General features: G+C 51.2%; 1 pseudogene; it reads right to left on the bottom strand.

Annotated features, from left to right (window-relative positions):
- Nucleotides 1-14,882: 14,882 nt before the first annotated feature.
- LOC127039142 (cyclin-dependent kinase 10-like) lies at nucleotides 14,883-20,284 on the bottom strand (annotated as a pseudogene).
- Between the last annotated feature and the right edge of the window lie 5,051 nt (nucleotides 20,285-25,335).

Here is a 25,335-nt window from a genome sequence, read left to right as displayed (position 1 = left end):
AGAGGGGAATGATCATATCCCTCGATCTGCTGGCAATGCTCCTACTCATACAGCCCAAAATGCTGTTAGTCTTCTTGGCAACAAGGGCACGCTCTTGACTCATATCCAGCTTCTCGTCCACTGTAACCTCGAGGTCCTTTTCTGCAGAACTGCTGCCTAGCCATTCGGTCCCTAGTCTGTAACAGTGAATGGAATTCTTCTCTCCTAAGTGCAGGAGTCTGTACTTGTCCTTGTTGAACCTCATCAGGTTTCTTTTGGCCCAATCCTCTAATTTGTCTAGGTCTCTCTGTATCCTATCCCTACCCTCCAGCGTATCTACCACTCCTCCCAGGTTAGTGTCATCTGCAAACTTGCTGAGAGTGCAGTCCACGCCATCCTCCAGATCATTAATGAAGATATTGAACACAACCAGCTCCAGGACTGACCCTTGGGGCACTCCACTTGATACCGGCTGCCAACTAGATACCGGCTGCCAACTAGACATGGAGCCATTGATCACCACCCTTTGAGCCCAACGATCTAGCCAGCTTTCTATCCACCTTATAGTCCATTCATCCAGCCATGCCTCTTTAACTTGCGGGCAACAGTACTGTGGGATACCGCATCAAAAGCTTTGCTAAAGTCAAGGAATAACACATCCACTGCTTTCCCCTCATCCACAGAGCCAGTTATCTCCTCATAGAAGGCAATTAGGTTAGTCAGGCATGACTTGCCCTTGGTGAATCCATGCTGACTGTTCCTGATCACTTTCCTCTCCTCTAAGTGCTTCAGAATTGATTGCTTGAGGACCTGCTCCATGATTTTTCCAGGGACTGAGGTGAGGCTGACTGGCCTGTAGTTCCCCAGATCCTCCTCCTTCCCTTTTTTAAAGATGGGCACTACATTAGCCTTTTTCCAGTCATCCAGGACCTCCCCCGATCGCCATGAGTTTTCAAAGATAATGGCCAATAGCTCAGCAATCACATCCGCCAACTCCGTTAGCACCCTTGGATGCAGGGCATCCGGCTCCATGGACTTGTGCTCGTCTAGCTTTTCTAAATAGTCCTTAACCACTTCTTCCTCCACAGATGGCTGGTCACCTCCGCCCCATACTGTGCTGCCCAGTACAGCAGTCTGGGAGCTGACCTTGTTCGTGAAGACAGAGGCAAAAAAAGCATTGAGTACATTAGCTTTTTCCACATCCTCTGTCACTAGGTTGCCTCTCCCATTCAGTAAGGGGCCCACACTTTCTTTGACATTCTTCTTGTTGCTAACTTACCTGTAGAAACCCTTCTTGTTACTCTTAACATCTCTTGCTAGCTGCAACTCCAAGTGTGATTTGGCCTTCCTGATTTCACTCCTGCATGTCTGAGCAATATTTTTATATTCCTCCCTGGTCATTTGTCCAAGTTTCCACTTCTTTTAAGCTTCTTTTTTTGTGTTTAAGATCAGCAAGGATTTCACTGTTAAGCCAAGCTGGTCGCCTGCCATATTTACTATTCTTCCTACACATCGGGATGGTTTGTTCCTGCAACTTCACTAAGGATTCTTTAAAATACAGCCAGCTCTCCTGAACTCCTTTCCCCCTCATGTTATTCTCCCAAGGGATCCTGCCCATCAATTCCCTGAGGGAGTCAAAGTCTGCTTTTCTGAAGTCCAGGGTCCGTATTCTGCTGCTCTCCTTTCTTCCTTGTGTCAGGATCTTGAACTCGACCAGCTCATGGTCACTGCCACCCAGGTTCCCATCCCCTTTTGCTTCCCCTTCTAATTCTTCCCTGTTTGTGAGCAGCAGGTCAGGAAGGTCAGAAGTATGGATGGGACCCAGCAGTCCTTCTTTCCAGGCCCCTTCGCTAACCACTGCTGCACACTCCCTCCCACAGCTGGCAGTTACAAGCAGGCCCTCATGGCCACTCCCCCTGCCTTTGAGAGGGAGTGTGCTCTGCCGGAGTGACCGGACCAGGGGATTGGGAGTCAGGACTCCTGAGTTCCATTTCTGGGTTTCCTATTGCTTCCACTGCTGGTTGTTTTCCTTTTCCTGGGGACTTTGGGCAAGTTGCTCCCGCCTCTCGGGCTCTGTCCCCAGCAGTCAAATGGGGATTTAATACTTTCCCGCTATTGGAAAGTGCTGGGAGAATCTCCCAGCAAGAGCTGCTCTGACAGTGCTAAGCAGCATCTGAGCATTCAAGGTTGGAGTGCACTGCCCAGGAGGGGTGTTTGGCTCTGGGGTTTCACTTCAGCCCAGTCTGTAGAGAGGGGCCCAGCCATGGAGTTTGGCTCAAGAAGAACAATTCTCCAATTTGTTAAGGGCGTCTTGAATTCCAATCCTGTGCTCCAAAGTGCTTGGTGTCATTTGCAAATTTTAGAAGCGTGCTCTCCACTCCATTTTCCAAATCAGTAATGAAAATATTGAATAGTACCGGACCCCGGACTGATCCCTGCTGGACCCACTAGGTACACCCTCTCCGCTGGACAGCCAAACACGGAGAAGGGCTCTTGGAGTCTGGGCTTTCAACCAGCTCTGCACCCACATTACACTGATTGCATCTAGACTGCATTTCCCTCGTTTGCTTGTGAGGATGTCCTGCGGGACTGTGTCAAAAGCCTTAGTAACACCAAGATAAATCACATCAACTGTTTACCCACCTGCACTAGGCCCGGAACCCTGCCACAGAAGGAAAGAGGATTGGTTTGGAATGATTTGTTCTTGACAAATCCATGCTCACTAGTCCTAAGAACCAAAGTATCCTGTAGGTGCTGCTGACAAACTGATGGTTTAAGAATGTATTCCAGGATCTCTCCAACTCTGGAGTGAGGCTAGCTAGTCTGTAAGTCCCAGGGGTCTCTTTGTTCCCCTTTTAAAGATGAGTCCTGTCTTGTTCATGGATGGGAAGATGTTCTTTTTCAGGGATCTCAGATGAGAACTGGAGCACAACATCAGGTTTGTTAAGGCCACAGAAATGGAGGCAGGAACCTCTTTGCTCCTGCTGGCAAAGAACCCCAGGTCCCTAAAAGACAGGGATTCACATCCCTGAATGAGCTTTAAAAAAGACAGTGGTTAAAAAGTTTGGCCCCAACCATTTCTTGTTTCCACAGACTAGACATTTGAGCAAACTTTAGAATTCCTTGGTGCTAAAGACTGTGAAACTCCCCTTTCTCCTTCACAGAGGGCTTTAACGCCCCTCATCTCACTCAGGCTCACGACTGCCCAGAGTTCGAGAACTGTCCCTGTTCCCATTGGACAGATGGGGAGGAGCCTGAGGTCCAGAGAAGGGAAGTGACCTCCCCACGGGCCTACACAGCAAGGCGGTGGCAGAGCCAGAAAGAGAAGCCACCAGTCCTGACTCCTGTTCTAACGGACAATAACCCCTCAGAGGCAGGGATAGAGCCCAGGAATCGAGATGGTGGGGAAATTTCATTGAAACCATTTCTGTCAGAAAATCCCATTCAGACTAAACCAGTTTGTTTCTCAAAATCATAAAAAGTGGGAGGAAAGTTCTTTGCAAAATTTTTGTTGCAAAACAAAAGCATCTCCTGTTTGTCACAGTGTGTTAAATTGTCTCATCGCACACAAAGAGGAGACACTTAGATCTCAAAAATTAGATAAAATGCTTCAGTCTGAGCTAAGTAGTTGCTGCTGTTTACAATTTCAAAATAAAAAAATACAAATAAAATAGACTATTTCAGCTATTCTATTGTCATAATCTGCTCTGAGTAAATGTGACAGGACACCTCATATTATGCACTACTCCTAGTGACACTCTTCAATGGATCCCCCTTCTTCACTCACCGTGAGGTAGGTAGGAGCGGATCATTATTATCCCTACTTGAAAGAGGGAGACGCTAAGGCTGCGAAAGGAGAATTGTCTTGTCTTAGGTCACACAGCTAGTCAGTGGCAGAGTTGGGACTAGGACCCAAGAGCCCTGATTTTCAAACTAATGATCGGATCTTGAATTTCATACATTGAATGACCTGAATAAAGTGGTCTCAGATGAGCTCCAGACCAACAACAGTGCACAGTAATTATTCAGCAAGTAGTTTAGGAGAACTGCAATGTTAGAGGGAATCATGAACTGCTCAGAGACAATTGATGCAGAGAAGCAGCAAAATTCATCAAACATAGAACTGCTTACGACTTATTTACTTGGTCTCAAAAGAGAACAAGGACCTGAGTCTCCTCCCTATCAATAACCCCCTGCTCAGCCAATCAGGGTAGAGATTGAGGACGGGAGGCTGAGGGTTCTTCCCCAGAGAGCCCAAAGGATGGCCCAGGTCACTGATGGGGATCACTGCCCGAGCACTATTTCAGCCCCCCAGTTTTGGGTGGACCTCCCACAGTGGGAGCTGCAGAGAACTCCCTCACAACACCCACACCCACCCACTCCCTCTCCTGGTGTTGGGAGGGGAACAGGAGAATGGACAAAAGAAGCAAGAGATGAAGAGAAAGGAGAGAGGGAGGGATGGAGGAAAAGGTGAAACAAAAGGACAAACCCTAATATCCCCAGTGATTCAAAGGGACAGAATCCCAGGTGCGGAATAAAATTCTGCCTCCTTAAGCTCGTGTTTTCCATGCCTAGAATTCAACTGTCACCAGATGGATCAGACTGAACAGGTTTCAAACCTTGAGGAGGCTCTTACCTTCTAAACAGGGACGTCTGTTTTTTAGTAAAATCACTAAAGGGAAGGAGAAAACTTGAAAGAGGTTCCTCCTGGCGCTCCCGTCCGTGAACCTGAATGCTCTCTCAGTCCTCAAAGAGAGACCTCGAGGAGACTTGCTGAAGCAAAGCACAGGGGTCTCTGAGGTTTCCCTGGCCCCTCGCCCCTGTCCTGCCTGGCTGATGTCAGCATCTCTCTGTGAGGTCACCACCTCCCCACCACCTTGGATCAATAGTCTGAGGTCCTGCAAAAGGCCTTTGTGATGTCACTGCCACCCCCCTCCCTTGCTGTGCTAATGTCCTGCCCCTGGCCAGGCACTTTGGAGGTTTGAGCTACTCCCTGTGGATCACCCCACTCAAGGAATGTTCATTCTAGGAAGCAAGCCGGCTAGACAGTAAAACATCAGACGCTGCTCCCAATGCTATCCTCATTTTTTCAGAAATTAGTAGACTTGATGGCCAGAGACCATTAGAGCGTCTAATTGGACCCCTTGCATATCACAGGCCTCCTGTATGACACAATAGCTACTTTTGGGGCAAACACATTCCAGAAAGGCATCTAGTCTTCATTGAATGACATCAGGAGATGGCGAATCCATCACTTTCCTTGGTAGCTTGTTCCTGTGGTGAATCATCCTTGCTGTTGAATATTTGTGCCTTATTTGTAATATGAATTTGTCTCTTTTCACTTTCAGCCATTGGGTCTTGTTATGCCTTTCTCTGCTCTATTAAAGAGCCCTTTAATACCCAATATTTTCTCTCCGTTAAAGCACTTCAACACTTCAATGAAGTCACCTTTCAATCTTCTTTTGAAAAGCTAAACAGGTTGAGCTCTTTCAGTAGCTCACTAGAAGGCATTTTTCTCCAGCCCTCAGAACATTCAGTGGCTCTTTGCTGCCCCAGCTCCAATTTCACAACATCTTTTTCAAATGAGGACACCAAAACTGGAGGCAGTATTCCAATATCAGTTTCACTGATACCGTGTCACGTCCTGTGACGTTAGTGACAGAATCTGTAACTGTATAGATCACTGTTGCAACCACTGTTCTATATTTGCAGCCAATATTGTAGAAAGGTTGTCGTGGAAGGGGTCTATGGAGAAGTTATGATTGGCTGATTATAATTATGCTATCAATATATGTGTATCATTTTTGTAGTTGACGTTATGAATATTGGCTCTATACTGTCTGTATTTCAAACTTGTGCTATGCTTTCAGGGAACACCCAGGACAAGTTGGTGTCAGTTCTGCCTAGCCTGCTTGATGGCCCACTAAGGACCATCAGCTATACAACTGATCCATTGAGAGAAGGCAGATATGCCTTGTGACTCAGCAAGGTATGCAGGGACCTGCCTATGGACAGAACTCTAAGGTTTTTCTATGCCACGTGCTGGATAGAGTGTCCTTGGGACAAAGAAAGAAAAGACCACATGGCAAGAGACTATAAAATGCTGATGCCTCGCCTCCATCTTGTCTTCAATCCTGCTTCATACCTCTGGAGGGACTTTGCTACAAACTGAAGCTCTCAACAAAGGACTGAATGACCCATCCCAGCTGTGGATGTACTCCAGAGACTTGATTCGAACCTGGTTTATTCTATCACTGCTACAAGCCTGAACGAAGAACTTTGCCATTACTGTATGTAATTGATTCCATTTAACCAATTGTACCTCTCATCTATATCTTTTCCCCTTCATGAATAAACCTTTAGATTTTAGATTCTAAAGGATTGGCAACAGCGTGATTTGTGGGTAAGATCTGATTTTTATATTGACCTGGGTCTGGGGCTTGGTCCTTTGAGAGACCTTTTCTTTTACTGGGGTGTTGGTTTTCATAACCATTCATCCCCATGAGTGGTTCTGGTGGTAATACATGGGAACTGGAATATCGGAGGGAATTGCTTGTATGACGTCCGATTAGCCAGTGGGGTAAAACTGAAGTCCTCTCTGGATGGCTGGTGTGGTGTGCTTAAATAGTAAAGGGCACCCAGCCTTGGGCTGTGCCATGCCCGGCCACCAAAAGATGCCAAGCACCGTTCAGAACTTTCTGTGATAAGCTGCGAACTTTGGACAATAGTGGGGTCTTAAGAAGTGTCATCTCCTTCTGCTACCCTGAATTGCCTGGATCACAGCCCAATGGGAGCCCCTGGGCTCCCCCACCATCTGCTGTACCCTTCCCACCCCAAAGGGACAAAAGCCTGACCACTAGGCAACATTCTCACAAGTGAAAACCATCATGAGGCATCCGTCTTTGAACGTTTGCAGAGGATGTGGGAACAGAAAGGGGAGAGAGGATGAGGGTGGCTCTTCGGAAGAGGGAGGGAACCTTATGGGAATCTCTTGTTTACCCTCATCAACCCAATGATCAAATCACTGATGCCTAGAATCTTCCCTGATGTGTTGTAAGTGATTGGAACTAGATTTTAAAACGGTTCCCACATTAGAAAGGCCATTGCAAGCTCAGCTAATTATGCAATGTGGTTTATGCCCCATCTAACAAGCTCCTTAAATAGCTCCCAATTTTCATCCACACTGTTGTTTTGTGTTTTTCTGCAAAACACTTTCACTAATCATTTTGGTCAGCTTTGGAAAGTTAGCCCTTTCAGTGCAGCAAATATAATATTGCTGGTGGAGCTGCCCTCTATTGGTCACCAGAGTAGCCATACTGGATCAGACCAATGGTCCAGCCAGCCCCGAATCCTATCCTCCCACAGTGGCCAATGCCAGGTGCCCCAGAGAGAATTGACAGATCAGGTAATCATCACGTGAACCATCCCCTGGCACCTATTCCCAGCTTCCAGCAAACAGGGGATAGAGACACTTCAAGAGCATGGTTTTGTATCCCTGTCCCTGCTGGCTAATAGCCAGTGATGGACCTGTCTTCCATCAGCTTATCTAGTTCTTTGTTGGACCCTGTTATAGTCTTGGCTTCACAACATCCTCTGGCAAAGAGTTTCCCCAGATTAACTGTGTGTTGGGTGAAGAAATACTTTCTTTGCTTTGTTTTACACCTGCTGCCTATTCATTTCATTTGGTGACCCCTAGTTCTTGTTAGGAAAAGGAGTAAATAACACTTCCTTATTTACTTTCTTCATACCCATCATCATTTCCCAGACCTCTATCCTATCCCCCCTTAGTCATCTCTTTTCCAAGCTGAAAACTGCCCTCAGTCTTATTAATCTCACCTCATACGGAAGCTGTTCCATACCCCTAATCATTTTGGTTGCCCTTTTCTGAACCTTTTCCAATTCAAATATATATTTTTGAGATGGGACGACTAGATCCAGTATTCAAGCTGTGGGCAAACCATGGATTTATAGAGAGGCAATGTTACATTTGTGTCTTGCCGTCTATCCCTTTCCTAACAACATCCCAACATTTTGTTTGCTTTTTTGACTGCCGCTGCACATTGAGTGGATGTTTTCAGAGAACTATCCACAGTGACGCCTAAATCTCTTTCTTGAGTGGTAACAGCTAATTTAGATTCCATTTTAGATGTAGAATTGGGATCATGTTTTTCAAGGTGCATTACTTTGCATTTATTACCATTGAATTTCAGCTGCCTTTTTGTTGCCTGGTCACTCAGTTTGGTGAGCTCCCTTTGTCACACTTTGCACTCTCATTTGGATGTAACTAACTTGAGTTGATTTCAAGTATCAGAGGGGTAGCCGTGTTAGTCTCGATCTGTAAAAGCAGCAAAGAATCCTGTGGCACCTTATAGACTAACAGACATTTTGGAGCATGAGCTTTCGTGGGTGAATACCCACTTCCTCAGATGCATGTAGTGGAAATTTCCAGGGGCAGATATATATATGCTAGCAAGCAAGCTAGAGATAACGAGGTCAGTTCAATCAGGGAGGATGAGGCCCTGTTCTAGCAGTTGAGGTATGAAAACCAAGAGAGGAGAAACTGGTCCTGTAGTTGGCAAGCCATTCACAGTCTTTGTTCAATCCTGAGCTGATGGTGTCAAATTTGCAGATGAACTGAAGCTCAGCAGTTTCTCTTTGAAGTCTGGTCTTGAAGTTTTTTTGGCTGCAGGATGGCCACCTTAAGGTCTGCTATAGTGTGGCCAGGGAGGTTGAAGTGCTCTCCTACAGGTTTTTGTATATTGCCATTCCTAATGTCTGATTTGTGTCCATTTATCCTTTTCCATAGAAACTGTCCAGTTTGGCCGATGTACATAGAGGGACATCGCTGGCATATGATGGTGTATATTACATTGGTGGATGTGCAGGTGAATGAACCAGTGATGGTGTGGCTGATCTGGTTAGGTCCTGTGATGGTGTCGCTGGTGTAGATATGTGGGCAGAGTTGGCATCGAGGTTTGTTGCATGGATTGGTTCCTGAGCTAGAGTTATTATGGTGTGGTGTGCAGTTACTGGTGAGAATATGTTTCAAGTTGGCAGGTTGTCTGTGGGCAAGGACTGGCCTGCCACCCAAGGCCTGTGAAAGAGTGTGGGATCATTGTCCAGGATGGGTTGTAGATCCTTGATGATGCGATGGAGGGGTTTTAGCTGGGGACTGTATGTGATGGCCAGTGGAGTCCTGTTGGTTTCTTTCTTGGGTTTGTCTTGCAGTAGGAGGCTTCTGGGTACACGTCTGGCTCTGTTGATCTGTTTCCTTATTTCCTCGTGCGGGTATTGTAGTTTTGAGAATGCTTGATGGAGATTTTGTAGATGTTGGTCTCTGTCTGAGGGGTTAGAGCAGATGCGGTTGTACCTCAGTGCTTGGCTGTAGACAATGGATCGTGTGATGTGTTCGGGATGGAAGCTGGAGGCATGAAGGTAGGCATAGCGGTCGGTAGGTTTTCGATATAGGGTGGTGTTAATGTGACCATCGCTTATTTGCACCGTGGTGTCAAGAAAGTGGACCTCCCGTGTAGATTGGTCCAGGCTGAGGTTGATGGTGGGGTGGAAGCTGTTGAAATCGTGGTGGAATTTTTCCAGAGTCTCCTTCCCATGGGTCCAGATGATGAAGATGTCATCAATGTAGCGTAGGTAGAGAAGGGGCGTGAGTGGACGAGAGCTGAGGAAGCATTGTTCCAGGTCGGCCATAAAGATATTGGCATATTGTGGGGCCATGCGGGTGCCCATAGCAGTGCCACTGATCTGGAGATATATATTGTCATCAAATATGAAATAGTTGTGTGTAGTATAAAGGCACAGAGCTCAGCTGCCAGTTGTGCTGTAGCATCATCAGAGATAGTGTTCCTGACAGCTTGTATTCCACCTGTGTGTGGGATGTTTGTGTAGAGAGCCTCTACATCCATGGTGGCTAGGATGGTGTTTTCTGGGAGGTGACCAATGCATTGTAGTTTCCTCAGGAAATCAGTGGTGTCACGGAGATAGCTGGGAGTGCTGGTGGCATAGGGTCCGAGTAGAGTCCATATATCCAGATAGTCCTTCAGTGAGAGTGCCAATGCCCGAGATGATGGGGCATCCAGGATTTCCGGGTTTGTGGATCTTGGGTAGTAGATAGAATAACCCTGGTCGGGGCTCTAGGGGTATGTTGATTTCTTCTGGTGTTAGTGTAGGGAGTGTCCTGAGTAGATGCTGTATTTTCTTAGTGTATTCCTCAGTGGGATCTGAGGGAAGTGGCCTGTAGAATTTAGTATTGGAGAGTTGTCTGGCGGCCTCCTTTTGGTAGTCAGACCTGTTCATGATGACAACGGCACCTCCTTTATCAGCCTCTTTGATGATAATGTCAGGGTGGTTTCTGAGGCTGTGGATGGCATTGCGTTCTGCACGACTTAGGTTGTGAGGCAAGCAGTGTTGTTGTTCCACGATTTCTGCCTGTGCACGCCGGCGGAAGCATTCAATGTATAGGTCCAGACTGTCATTTCGACCCTCAGGAGGAGTCCATGTGGAGTTCTTCTTCTTGTGCTGTTGGTGGGAGGGCACCTGTGTATCAGTGCACTGTCTGGATATATGGACTCTCTACTCAGACCCTATGCCACCAGCACTCCCAGCTATCTCCGTGACACCACTGATTTCCTGAGGAAACTACAATGCATTGGTCACCTCCCAGAATGGCTTGCCAACTACAGAACCGGTTTCTCCTCTCTTGGTTTTCATACCTCAGCTGCTAGAACAGGGCCTCATCCTCCCTGATTGAACTGACCTCGTTATCTCTAGCTTGCTTGCTAGCATATATATACCTGCCCCTGGAAATTTCCACTACATGCATCTGAGGAAGTGGGTATTCACCCACGAAAGCTCATGCTCCAAAATGTCTGTTAGTCTATTAAGGTGCCACAGGATTCTTTGCTGCTTTGAGTTGGCTTGTATCAGCTGCAAATGTTGCCACCACACTGTTTATCCCTTTTTCCAGATCACTTAGGAGTATGTCAAACAGTACTGGTCCCAGTACAGACCCCAGGGGGACACCACTATTTACCTCTCTCCATTCTGAAAACTGACCATTTAGTCAGACCCTTTCTTTTTGCCTTTGAACCAGTTACCTAGCCCAGAGAAGCCCTTCCATCTTATCCCATTTTGATTCACAGCCTTTAGGGAGGGAGCTTGTGAAAGGTTTTCTGAAAATCTAAGTACACTATATCCACAGGATCACCTTTATCCACATGCTTGTTGACTCCCTAGAAGAATTCTAGTAGATTTGGGAGGCATGATTTCCCTTTATAAAAACCATGTTCACTCTTCCCCAACAAATTGTGTTTATATATGTGTCTAATAATTGTGCTCTTTACTATAATTTTACCCAGTTGGCCTGGTACTGAAGTTAGCCTTAGTGGCCTGTAATTCCAGGGAGCGTCTCTGGAGCCTTTTTATGCATTGGTGTCATATTAGCTATCCTCCAGGCAGCTGGTACGGAAGCTGATTTAAAGAACAGGTTACATAAACAAAGTTAGTTAGTAGTACTGCAAATTTCACATTTGAGTTTCTTCAGATGGTTCTGGTAACTTACTGCTGTTTAATTTGTTTCAAAACCTCCTTACTGAATAGTCAAGTCATGATCACTGGCCCCAGAGCAACCACGGACATCCAGTCCGGTGATCAGTTCATCTTTATCCACCACAAGAAAGACCACAAAGTCACCTCTAGTTGGGTACAAAACTTTTCTAATACAAAGTATTTAGAATTTTTCAAAATCTCCAAGGTCGATTTACTCCTGGCTAGTGAGACCTCCCATACCTGTCTCCCAACAGGAAGTCTCCCATGCTAACCTAATTTCTTCTCACAAGTCACAGACAGGTGCAAAAGGAGAAACATTTCCTGCTCTTTGGTTTGGATTCAGTGAACTGTGCCAGCCCCCCACCAGTTCATCTGCTGGGCTGTGTCAGTTAGCAAATTGGTTCCTATCCATTCGAGGTCCTGGGGTTCTCAATAACCAGCAACATAAAACAGGCTATGATGTGTCTAATGCAGGGGTTCTCAAACTTCATTGCACTCTGACACCCTTCTGACAACAAAAATTACTTCACGACCTCATGTGCGGGGGTGACCAAAACCTGAGCCCTCCTGAGCCCCACCGCTCTGGGTGCGGGGGCCAAGCCAAGGCCTCAGTCCCCCCACCCTGTGTGGGGAGGCCAAAATCGAAGCCCAAAGGCTTCAGCCCCAGACAAGGCGCCTGCAACCTGAACCTGACTGCCCAGGGCGGAGGCCCTCAGGCTTTGGCCCCAGGCTCCAGCAAGTCTAAGCCAGCCCTGGAGACTCCATTAAAATAGGGGTGAAACCCACTTTGGAGTCCTGACCCACAGCTTGAGAACTGCTGGTCTAATGTGAATTGCCACCCTGCCCACCATTTTTTTTTTTACTCTTTTCCCCTACCTCAATGGGTTGTAACCAGCAACACTAACATTCCAGTCATACGCATCGTCTCAGTGGGTTTCCCCACTTCCCCTCCCCATGGAGAATTTGAAACTCCTCTTCCTTATTGCCCAGGTTCCACTGCCAAGAGCGGTGTTACTACCCTTCACGAGTGATATCTTGCAGGGCACATATCCTGCAGCACAGGATTCCCCTGAGTCCACACTTGTGTTACTGCAGGATGGGTTATCTGTAAGCCAGGAAGAGACTCCATCTCACATGTCCCTTTCTTCCCTCCATTGCAAGGTGCTGGGGGAGAAAGAATGTGTCCCCAGGGCTGAGGCAGCACGGGATTGCTGGCCTTGCAGCATGCTCTCCAGGAACCCTCAAGCCTCTGCAGCATCAGAAGAGCAGAGCCTGGACTGGAGCAAGGGAAAGGCCTGTTTTCCACAGAATCCTTCCCTAAGGCCTGGAGCATTTAGAGCAGAAATCCCTGTGGGAGTTAATGTTGCTCTAAAAAGAGCTGCCAGGGGGTGTGCAGCTTCTTGACAACACCACACAAAGTGATCTGTTTGTAGAGCTGCATAAAGCCCAGCACTGATTCTCGGAGAGGATTCCCCCAAGCAGTTGGGGAGGCAGGACCTTATTCCTTACCTCTCGTGACAGGGCTGTGAAAGAGCCTGTAGGAAGCCAGAGGCAGCTTTCTAGAGGGTTAATGCAGAAATTCCCTGTGGAAGCTAGGGGCTGCAGCCACAGCAGGAAGGAGCCAAGATGTTGCTGGATGACTCTAGGAGGAATGCTACGGGATGGCTCTCGGATCACCTCTTCACTCTGCTTCTTCCCATCCCCACCTTTGGGGTAAGTCCCTCACTCCTTAGTGTAGGTGGGCAGGAAACCAGATATGGCAGTAGAGAGGTTGCCCACTCCACCCATGCACAGGAGGATCCATTGCAGCTCACGTCCTCCTGCCTGTCCCAGCCTAGAGGAATGCATGACACCCAGCCTGGACTCTGACTGCATTAGTCGCCAACAGGGGAGTGTGGCAGGAGAGGACACCTAACATGTGTACACAACTTTTTCTGGACTGCTGAGGTGTGGGGAGAGAGGCCAGATTCCATCTGGCTCTTTAGGACTCTGAGGAAGCTCTGGGATCTGGAGAGAGGTCTCTGGAGCCTCGGGCTGTGCATGTGGCTCTTATCTAGTCCAAAGTAACCTGATGTGCTCCCCCACAAGAGCCATGTTAACAGGCAACACTGCGATCCACGTCCTTAGAGCTTGTCTCCAGCAGCTGTATTTGAGTGGAAGTTTGGAGTACCATCCTCCTAGCCAGCGCTGGACCACCCAGCAGGAGGCAACCTGAGAATATTGACAGATCAAGAGGAGCTTGTACTGCTCCTGCCTTGGGTTCTATAGTAGCTGGTTACAAATCCTCTTTCTGCTCCTAGTGCCTTCTCATTCTCTGCTTTGGATGTTCCCTTTATCAGCATCTTTGTCCAAACCTTAAACAGAAGAACACACATTGACGAGTGGCAGTGGGTTATCACAGCCTGGCTGAGGCTGTTGCCATTGTGGAGAACACCAGCTTGTGGAGAGTAGGGTGGGAACTTAGGGTCCTCCAAAGCATGGCCTGAGCTGAGACCTGGGGGGCATGGGAGAACCACATGCTGCCTTAGAGGCAGCAGAGCTGGGCCCTGGGCTGGGAGTGCTGCAGACCCCATGCTCACTCAGGCAGGGAAGAGCACCCCCAACGCATGGCAACACGTGCGGCCTTTGGGCATGAGAGTCTGCACATAAAAACAAACGAAACTTCCCAAGGACCAACTCCTGGGACTGAAGAGGCCAACAGGAGGGAGTGGGGGCCTTCCGGGGCGAGAGCAGTACATTGACTGGGAGGTCTGTTCCCCCACTCACAGATGAGGCTGTCTCTCCCCCAGACAGGCCAGTACACCGAGGCTCCTCTGCAGGCAAGTTACTGGGAAAACTGGCTCCCAGTCTGCACTCCAACAGGAGCTAGGCGCCTGTCTTTTGCAAGCAGTTTGACCTGAGAATCCTGGGGCAGAAAGTGAAGTGAAGTGGGGCAGCCCGTTAGTGCTGTGGCCTCCAGTCACCTGTGGTTCTGTCTAGTCCTCATCACAAACCCTTGCCAGCTGTGAAAGTCTCAAGCTAGGGGAGGCCCAAGGGCTGGAACAGCAGGTAATGCTGTTTGGGAGGAGCATCAGCAGGGCAGCGTGGGAGGCTGCAGGTCAGGGCTGAGGCCCTGGCAGAACTGAGGCAGGGGCTTCTGCCCTGCACTTTCCTAAGCACTCTGCTCATCCTGAATTGAGAGGCTTATCCCTCTCCATCATGTTACTGGAGGGCTGGGTCACTGCTGGACCGATTCCAGGGGACAGAGAAGCTTGTTCATACCTGGCAGAATGTGCAGCATCAGCGCTTGCCCGGGCTCTCCACCCCGGAGGGAGCAGTTCGCTTGTTGCGGTGGTGGGAGAAGGGGAGAGGAAATGAGTCTCAGGAAGAGCTCAGAGTCCCAGAGGCTCCAAAGGCGCAGAGGAGTCACTTACGCAGGGGCTTTTCTTTGAAGTAGGAGCTCTCCAAGCAGTCTCCCGCTGTCCCCCTGGGGAGGCAAACACCAGTTACAGGAAAAGTCCATCGTCCCTCACAAACACTCCCTCTGCTTCTTCAGGAAACCTCTGTGTAAGTGAGACCTTCCTTGCACCCAAGCAGCTCAGCAAAGCTGTGACCAAGCCACTGCTTTCACTTCCTGTCCAGAGGGACAATATGCAGTACCTCTCACGCTGCGCTCTTCTGCATAATCCCTAAGGCCCTGCCTGCCCGACAGCATCTGGCTGGGGAGCAGTACAACCTGGTTCTCTAATGGCCAGACACCCCCCCAGTCTTGAGGTAAAAGGGGCAGCAATGCCTGGGGGCATGGAGATCAGCCCCAGGAGCAAGGCAGCACTGCAGGAACTGGCCCAGCTGGTTTGCCTTCACCTGCTCTATCCTCGGGGGAGGAGCTGATTACAATGTAAACGAGCCCTCAGCTCGGGGCTGCCCAGTACTTCCTGGGAGCCGACAGCTCCCTCATGCACTGCAGCTGTGTACCCCAGAGGGGAACAGCCCTGCCTGGCGGGAGGATGGCAGGAGCCACACCCACCCCATACACTGAGGAGCCCCGGCCCCACACCACACTGGCAGTTCCAAGGCCTGCGCTGGGCTGCAGATGGCTCTTTACCTCTTCTTAGGGTCACACATGAAGAGGATGTTGAGCAGGCGAAGCCCAGCCTCTGACAGCCATGGGAACATGTGCTTGAGGTTGTTGTAGGGCTGCTTCCGCACGGTTTACTGGCTCACTAGGAGCAGCCTGGAAAAGTCCTGGGGGAAAAGGGAGACATGCAAGGGTCAGGGAAGAGTGTGGCAGGGTGGGAGATGCAGAGCGAGCACATGCTGACCAGATGTTTTCACTGGGCATCTATCAGCTGCCTGGGAGTAATGGCATGTGAGCCAGCAATTCCATGAGGAAACATCCCACTGCCCTGGGGAGGGAATCGGGCGCATGAATCTCTTGCATCAGACTCTTCCTCCTTTGCCCCCAGCAGCAGATCCCTCCTGTTGCTGTAGACTCACCTTGGCCCTGGTTTAGTAGGTGAACCAGCGGTTTATACAGATGTGAGCATTGCTTCTTGAAGTACCAAGCTGTTGCCCTGACCCCAGTCGGTCCCCTGGCTGGCCCCCAGCTAGTTCTTCAAATTCATAACTGCAAATTCCTGGCCAGAGCGTTACTCTCCAATATGAGATCCCCTTACCACATATCTACACCTGTGGTCTGAGTCATCATTCCCAGCAGCAGCTCTGGGGTCTGGTACCTGTGCAATGTAATGAACGCAGGAATTACAAATTGGTGGAGCTCCGAAACTTGTCCCAGATGCTTCCCATTGTCTCATTCACCCAGATTGACTGTAGGGCTGACCCACGGCCTCTGAGAGGGTCCATGTTATGGTGACTCACTCAGGATTAAGCAGAGCCTACTCACCAGAGGGTGACGACTTTAGGGGTCATTGGTTTTAGTGGCACTCCGTGAGCACGAGCCAGCCCAAAATCCACTGCAAAGAGAGGGCAGAGTCAAGCTCAAAAAAGTAAGCCAGCTACTGCCCTTGCCTCTGCATTACAAAATGAGAAAGCCAGAAGCATCTCTGGAGCTGGAGCTGCGTTAGCAAAGGTGACAGGGGAGCTCACCTATCTTCACGCAGCCTTTATCAGTCATGAGCAGATTACATACCTTCAGATCCCTGCTATCAGAAAGAAGCCATGATGATAATGCTTCATGTGGGGTCATTCCATGCTGCCCAAAGTACCTGCTGCTCCAAGAGGGCCTCTCTCTGCCCCACTGAGAGCCAAGGAAACAGCCCAAGTGGCACAGCTGACTCCTAATGTCCATTACCCAGTGCCCCTCACATACAGCCCCTTTACTCACAGTGCCTTTCACTCTGCCCCTTACCTATGGATGAAGAAGTTCTCATGAAGATACTGAAGGCCCTTGAGTACTTGTAGGATGATACACTTCACCTACAAGTGGTGGGAGATGGGATTAGCAAGACAGCATCACATTAGTACTTAACAGGTATCTGCATAGGTTCCTACCCTGCCCTCATAACTCCAGTATCTCAGTGCCTTCCAGTCAAGCATTAAGCCATCTGACTAACATCTGCTGACAGTTTATGCCCTGGTTCATTTTATGCAGAAGCTCAAGGTCAGTGCAAAGCCATGCACCCAAGTTTGAAGCCCAAGGCCCAAAACATTGTAACAAAGGGGTGTTCTAACTGCAGCAATGCAAGCAGCCGGCAATGCCCCATATCACAAAGGGCCAAGGGGGTTAGATTATTCTACCCTATGCTAGATGGGACAGAGGTGGTTAAATTATGATGAAATCAGGTCATGTGACCTGATGATTGACAGCCAATTTACAGACTGGCATCTGTGTCCTAGTTCCCACCACCAGCTCCACCGACACTACTGCTGCCAACTGCCTCATTGCCCTGGGCTGGAATCTGGATCCTTGGCTGTAAATTGAGCAGTATATGCTGGTAGCCTGCTTGTGTTGGCTAGAGCCACAGCAGCCTCTTACAGCTGGGAGTGGTAATGCACTGGCACAATCCACCCGTACCTGAGCCTCAGAAAAGGGCATCTGGCGAGATCCTGTTCACAGTAACCCATCACCAGGAAAATACTGCAGGAGACACACACCACAGTCAGTCACCTCCCTGCAGTTCCCCTGTGCTGACCATCCCCCCCCCAATGCGCACACTCCACCGCCACCACGGGTCATCCACCTACCATTCCTGCCAAGGGCAGGGAGAGTACTGTGACACATGGCATATACAGAGTGGGAGAGAGGGGACCGGAGAGAGAGCAGGTGCAAGGCCAGTACTATGGGACTGTTACCTCTCCAGATGGTTCCCCATGACAACCTCCTTCAACTCCATGATATTGGGGTGCCAAAGCTTCAGAAGCAGGGTGATCTCCCACAGGCTGCTGATGGGAATTCCTGCAGAGTGGTACCTGAGTCATGCATTGGAACTCTCCCTCCAGTCCCCTGGCCTGACCATAGGCTCTGATGTGGCTGTGCAGGGCTAACCACATTTCTGAAGAAGGGTTTTAAGAGAGCCCTCCCCACCCTTAAAACCCCAGAGCTTCCTAGGAAGAGGAACTCCCAGTCTTCGCTCCCCTTACCATCTTTCTCCTTGTCCATCTGCACCTTCTTTAGTGCCACAATCTTATCCTTCTGGGTATCTCGAGCACGGTCTGAAACAGTAACACACACCACGTGGTCAGTACCTGGAAGCCAAGCATCACAGCAAAGCCAATGCCTGATCCGCCACTTGCACCAGTCACCAAGTGAACCATTAACCATCATCTCTGAACACTGCGGGGAGTAACAGTGAACTCTGCTCCAACTGATGTGCTCATCACTGGGGAACAGACAAGATCCTGGAAGATGGGCTTCAGCCTGTGCTGGGGCTGCCCTTACACCTAGAAACCTGTGCCACTGGGTATTTTCCAGTGTCCTGGGGCATGAGGTATTGCTGTCAGTACCCCCCACCGCAGGAAGCAAACTGGCTCCCGCTGCTGAAGCCTGCAGCAGATACAACACTTACACATGATGCCATAGGTCTCTTCCCCAATTCGATTCAGCTTCTCAAACTCCTTCATGCTCTGGCACCTTCCCAGTTGAAAGCAGAGAGCCATATCACAGAGCAGCCAGCCCCCTCCCCAGAGCAATCTTGGGTGCAGTGTTCAATGATTAGGGCTTATGATCTTCATTGTGAAGTTAGTTTTATCTGGAGCCCTCCAGAAGCTGGAATATGTCATTGCTGCTAGACTGATACACAGCTGTATACCACCAGCACAAAACCACCACAAGACAGATGTTAGTTATGGTGCTTAATGCACAGCTGGAAGGCACTCAGCTACTGGGGTGATAAGCCTGATTAACAACTACAGCTGCAGTTCTCAAACTGTGGGTCAGCACCCCCTTTTCATAGGGTCACCAGGGCTGATGTTGGACTTGCTGGGGCCAAAACCCAAGCCATGAGTGGCAGGGCTCAGGCTTGGGCTTCAGCCCTGGGCTCAGGTTACAGGCCCCTCTGCCTGGGGCTGAAGCCCTTTGGCTTTAACTTCGCCCCCCGCCCCCCTGGCCTGGGGCTTGAACTGTCTCTGGCTTCAGTCTCCCGGCCCCAGGGTGGTGTAGTAATTGTTGTTGTAAGGAGGGGGGCATGGTGCAGTGAAGTTTGAGAACCCCTGCACTATAGGGTCGAATAGCTATTTGACAGCATTGCAGCTGTTAGCAAATGTAAGAGCTTCAGAAAGGCCCAGGGCATCGTGCTATGAGCAAAGAGTTCGCAGAAGGCTCATGGGGACACTGTTTGGACACTACTCTAGCTAACGCTGCGCAGGGCAACCTGCCATTGATTTGATTTGCTATCGCCAGGCTGTGCCCAACATCTGGTCAGATGTTCCCAACTCTGTGTGTTTGCAAACACAGGTCTGTCATTTCCACACACCGCTGCCGCCACTGAGCGTGCAAACGTGGGAACTGAATTGTGAGCAAGCCGTGGTTTCCACAGCCTGGGGGTCAGCGGATGCAAAGTGCGCTGGGGGGGGGGGGGGAGGCCGCAGGTCTGTGCGTCCAGGGCCTGGCCCTGGCTTTCCCATGGCAGGACAGCAGTAGGGCTCGCTGGACCCCACCCTGGGCTCTAGATTGGAAGCATCCCCCCCACTCCTCCTTCCTCCACCCTCATTCACCCCTCCTTTCTTCCCCCCACCGCACAGCACCCTTCCCCCATTCCCCCCACCCCCATTCACCCCTCCCTCCTTCCCCCATTCCCCCCACCCTCACTCCCCCCACTGCACAGCACCCTTCCCCCATTCCTCCCACCCCCATTCACCCCTCCCTCCTTCCCCCATTCCCCCCACCCCATTCACCCCTCCCTCACTCCCCCCACCGCACAGCACCCTTCCCCCATTCCCCCCACCCTCACTCCCCCCACCGCACAGCACCCTTCCCCCATTCCCCCCACCCTCACTCCCCCCACCGCACAGCACCCTTCCCCCATTCCTCCCACCCCCATTCACCCCTCCCTCCTTCCCCCACCGCACAGCACCCTTCCCCCATTCCCCCCACCCCATTCCCCCCTCCCTCCTTCCCCCACCGCACAGCACCCTTCCCCCATTCCCCCCACCCCCATTCACCCCTCCCTCACTGCCCCCACCGCACAGCACCCTTCCCCCCACCCCCATTCCCCCCTCCCTCACCCCACCCCACTCCCCCCGACACTAACCCCGCCCCCCGGCTCCATAGCGAGGCGCTGCCTTACCCCTTTCCCGCTCGGGCTCGGCGCACGCCCCGCTCACCCTGTCCCCGGCGGGCACCGGGGAGAAGCCCCTGCTGCGCAGGCGCCTGAGCCGCAGCACTTCCGGCTCCTGCTCGGGGCAAGCGGCCTCCGCCGTGATCCTCGCGCCCGGGGTCTAGAGCCTCGCGCTTCACCATCGCGCATGGGCAGCACCCGGTGCCTCTTCGCCGCGCAGGCGCAGTACGTGGCCTGGCCCACCCTCCCCTCAGAGTCTCTAGCAACGGTTGCTATGCAGGGCCTGCCGGCAAAGGGCCGACCGGGGGCGGGGCTGCTTGGGAGGAGCAGCTGTGCTGGGGGGGCGGGTCGGAAATGGTCCCGAGGGACTGGAGAAGCGCCGCAGTGCGCGGTGGGGAGGGGTCCTGGGTGAGGAGCGCCCCGGCAGGCCAGGTGCGCGGTGGGGAGGGGTCCTGGGTGGGGAGCGCCCCGGCAGGCCAGGTGCGCAGTGGGGAGGGGGGGCTCTGGGTGGGGAGCGCCCCGGCAGGCCAGGTGCGCGGTGGGGAGGGGGGGCTCTGGGTGATGAGCACCCCGGCAGGCCAGGTGCGCGGTGGGGAGGGGTCCTGGGTGGGGAGCGCCCCGGCAGGCCAGGTGCGCGGTGGGGAGGGGTCCTGGGTGGGGAGCGCCCCGGCAGGCCAGGTGCGCGGTGGGGAGGGGGGGGGCTCTGGGTGGGGAGCGCCCCGGCAGGCCAGGTGCGCAGTGGGGAGGGGGGGCTCTGGGTGGGGAGCGCCCGGCAGGCCAGGTGCGCGGTGGGGAGGGGGGGGCTCTGGGTGGGGAGCGCCCGGCAGGCCAGGTGCGCGGTGGGGAGGGGTCCTGGGTGGGGAGCGCCCCGGCAGGCCAGGTGCGCGGTGGGGAGGGGTCCTGGGTGGGGAGCGCCCGGCAGGCCAGGTGCGCAGTGGGGAGGGGGGGGGCTCTGGGTGGGGAGCGCCCCGGCAGGCCAGGTGCGCGGTGGGGAGGGGGGGCTCTGGGTGGGGAGCGCCCCGGCAGGCCAGGTGCGCGGTGGGGAGGGGCGGCTCTGGGTGGGGAGCGCCCCGGCAGGCCAGGTGCGCGGTGGGGAGGGGGGGCTCTGGGTGGGGAGCGCCCCGGCAGGCCAGGTGCGCAGTGGGGAGGGGGGGGGCTCTGGGTGGGGAGCGCCCCGGCAGGCCAGGTGCGCAGTGGGGAGGGGGGGCTCTGGGTGGGGAGCGCCCCGGCAGGCCAGGTGCGCGGTGGGGAGGGGCGGCTCTGGGTGGGGAGCGCCCCGGCAGGCCAGGTGCGCGGTGGGGAGGGGGGGCTCTGGGTGATGAGCGCCCCGGCAGGCCAGGTGCGCGGTGGGGAGGGGGGGCTCTGGGTGGGGAGCGCCCCGGCAGGCCAGGTGCGCGGTGGGGAGGGGGGGCTCTGGGTGGGGAGCGCCCCGGCAGGCCAGGTGCGCGGTGGGGAGGGGCTCTGGGTGGGGAGCGCCCCGGCAGGCCAGGTGTGCGGTGGGGAGCGCCCCGGCAGGCCAGGTGCGCGGTGGGGAGGGGGGGGCTCTGGGTGGGGAGCGCCCCGGCAGGCCAGGTGCGCGGTGGGGAGGGGGGGCTCTGGGTGATGAGCGCCCCGGCAGGCCAGCTGCGCAGTGGGGAGGGGGTCCTGGGGAGCGAGCTGCCACCTGCCCAGGTTTTCCCAGGATTGCCCCTTGTTTGAAGCTGCTGTCCTGGATGAAGTGGTTCTGATGTGCCTTTTTTTGCTTCAGAGGTGGCACCCCCAGTGTCCCGGCAGGGCCCACCATGCAGTGCTGCCCATGGAGATGGTGGGGCCCAGGAGGGGATGTTCTCTCTTGAGCTCTCTGGTTTCAGTTCCCTCTGGGCGTGCTGCAGTCCCCGGGGGCTGGGAGCTTGGGCCAGGAAGAAGCGCAGCTTGCTGGAGCTGCCGTCTCACATGGGCTAGACCTCCGCACTGAACATGATGGACAGTTGCAAGCTGCTCCATGTCATACTGTTTGGGATGGCGCTCAGAGGGCACGGTGATGAGCATGGTAGAAATACCTAGAGAGGATCTGGCCTCTGGCAGTGGGCAGAGAACCAGCCAGTTGTATAAGGGTCTGGCCACTACTCATTTTACTGAGCAGAAAAAACAATGATGCTCTTGCTCTTTTCATAAATTCCAGATTTGAGGGGTTCACATATTGAAGGTGGTTGCTTGAGAGGTGTGAGTAATAGAGAGGGAAAGGAGATGGCCAGCTTGCCTAGCAGTGTATGTACTACAGACAGTCCCCACCCCAGAAATGGCCACATCAGCAATAACACACAATTAACCGGATGCTACTTTGTGGGTTTTTTTCATTTTGTTCAGTAACAATTTGTTGTAAGGCAATGCAGATAATATACAGTGCAGTGAAACCTGCTCTACCTGCTAATCATGATGGCTCTATCTAGTGGCTGGACATATTACAGCTGACAATGTTTGAAAGCTGTCTGTTGGAGAGAGGAATAGGGGCAGACATTTTAACACCATTGGCATTTCATTGGAGGGATTGGAAATCTGACAGGATTGGCTCTCTGGTAGGGACAATTGGCAGGTAAGAAATCTCCAAGGCCTGGTAAAAGTTGCTATCAGCATCACGTTCACCTGCATTGTTTAATGAGGACACCTGTGTGTCATAAGGGAGAAGTTGCACCATTCTGTCAGAAGCAATTTAGATATTTGGAAAATTAAAACATATTCCACACCCCAAAAAATCTCCACCATGTGGAACGGACAAAAGACTAAAAGCTTAGATCAAAGGCCCAGATTCACAAAGGTGTTTCAGTTCCTAATTTCCAATGATTTCAATGGAGGTTAGGAGCCTAAATACCTTTGTGGATTTGGGCAAAGCTTTTGAATGCAGAGCATATCAAATTTAAATCTGTCTGGAGTTTGGAGACATGGGTTCCATTCCTGGCTCTGCTGTCGAATTCCTGAGTGACCTGCCTCAGTTTCTTCCGTTGTAAAATGGGGATAATGATACCAACCTACCTCCCAAGAGTACTGTATGTCTTAAATTAATTTATATTTGTAAAACATGTCGATATTCTTGAATGGAAGTTGCTATAGTTGTGCAAAGTACGCTCATTATTTGGTGGCTGACCATACTCGCCAGCAGTACTGAATTAGCATTAATAAATTTTTAAAACTGAGTAGAATAGCCTTGCAAAATTCTACTCAGGTGAGGCAAATTATTTTTTTTTAACAGGCAAGTAAACTGTCCTTAGTTTTGTCATTATCATCCTCTTGATACAGGTGAGTGAATAGTTTTGTGATGACCAGAGATGCAGAGAATTCTGAACACTAGGTTGTAGTTAGATGTTTGTTTGGCTGCGTGTGTGTGTTCCCTCCGTGTACCGCCCCGGCCCTGTGCAGATAGCTGGCACAGCAGACCTCTAGTAAACTGCCCAATGACCACAAGATCCGTTAAGGGATGAAGGCACCCAACCAGGTTTATTGTCAACAGAGCATGGTGTTAGTATCCCACAGACTCTACTGAACAGTTAATACACGTATACCCGTAACAATGGACCAGCTCAGTGAATGGCAGGCCTTTCCATTCCTCCCCAGGCTATACAAAGATACTCCCTCTTAGATACAACTTTATACCCCAATACAAAAAGGTTAGTACCGTCCCTCTGACATAGTTATCAGGATATGTTTGCGTGAGTACTCTGTGACTAGCATGTCTTATGAATGTGTATTTCTGCAATATCAGCCCTGTTCTTGCCAGATTCAGTGGGCAGGTCCTGACTCATACCAGGCCTCTGATACAAGGGCTTATGTCTCAGGCTCTCTTCCTACTACATAGGGTATAGGAAAGGGAGAGTTTATAAAACCATATGTGTTGGAAAATCAGCTTTCAGTACGAAGCAGCACTTCCTGGCAAATTTTGCTTAAACCTTAATTTGATCCATATTGAGGGGTTTAGGTATGTGCCTTAAAACACATATTTCACCTGCTTTTTACAAATAAATATTTTATAACTGAGGATTCTCATAAAAATCTCACTCTCAGTGGTTCTGGCGCCAAGTTAGCGGATTACAACTTTTACATAAAAGATGAACTGAGGCTTTTTACTTGCCAAAACCTGAGCTTAAGGTTCTGTGTTTCCTTGGCTACAGCTGATAGCATCATTAATATCCAAAGAGTAGGGAGTATTTTCATTTCAGGTGCTTAAAATGTCATCAGTTATTGCTGGGGTAGCTCAGAACCCTAAGCTTGGATCTTGGAATCTAAATGAAGGAGAAAAGGATTTTCTGATGGTCTGTTTGTCATATAACAACTGGGTCTGAAATCTTTAGGCTCCCTGAAATGACAGGGTTCAGACTGCAGCAGCAGGATCATCTCAGCCCTTCTTCTGAGGTCTGGTAGATGAAAAGAGTTCAGTGCAGGTTACTGTGTGCAGGACCCTCAAAACCAAGGTCCTGTCAACCCTGGGGAGACATTAAAGACCGCTTGCACGACTTCACATAAAGTGTCTTGCCTTGGTGTCTGGCCCCAAATTCCCCTCCCTCGTGTTCTTCAGTGGGCTGCTGCCCTCCACTCCAAAGGTGGCTGCATTTCCAGGGTGCTGCATGTACACACTCTGGGATCATTTGGGGTGAAGAGTGCCATGATGATTATCTGTCATGTGTCTGCCCGCACATGTATTCTGTTACTGACTTGCATGCTTAAACCATTGACTACATATATTTATTATGAAGCAAGCTTTTCAGTTCACCTTTAAATGTAGCTATTTCCTGCCTTTCTCCAGATGGTGTGTAGAGCTGAGGAAAGTTAGACCATGGAAGAACTTGTTGGGTCAGATTCCAGTTTAATGATTGTGGGGTCTGGGTTGTATCGCTGGCCCTATTTGGTGGCATTCATCACATCCCGGTGTCTTTGTGTTGTCACTATGAGCAATAGCTACTCATCAGAGCTCATGGGGCTTCTTTCCTGACTTGGTAAGTCTCTATGGTTGCTGGGTTTTGTGTGCACGCCTCAGTCAGCTCTATCCCTGATGGTTTTGGGCTCAGGGAGATCATCCACTGAAGTACTTGACATCAAAGGGCCCAGAGAC

This window comes from Gopherus flavomarginatus, chromosome 22, assembly GCF_025201925.1.
Source record: "Gopherus flavomarginatus isolate rGopFla2 chromosome 22, rGopFla2.mat.asm, whole genome shotgun sequence".
In the NCBI taxonomy this organism is placed as follows: Eukaryota; Metazoa; Chordata; order Testudines; family Testudinidae; genus Gopherus; species Gopherus flavomarginatus.
Note: the sequence above shows the minus strand (reverse complement) of the source record. Positions and strands in the feature narration are given on the sequence as shown.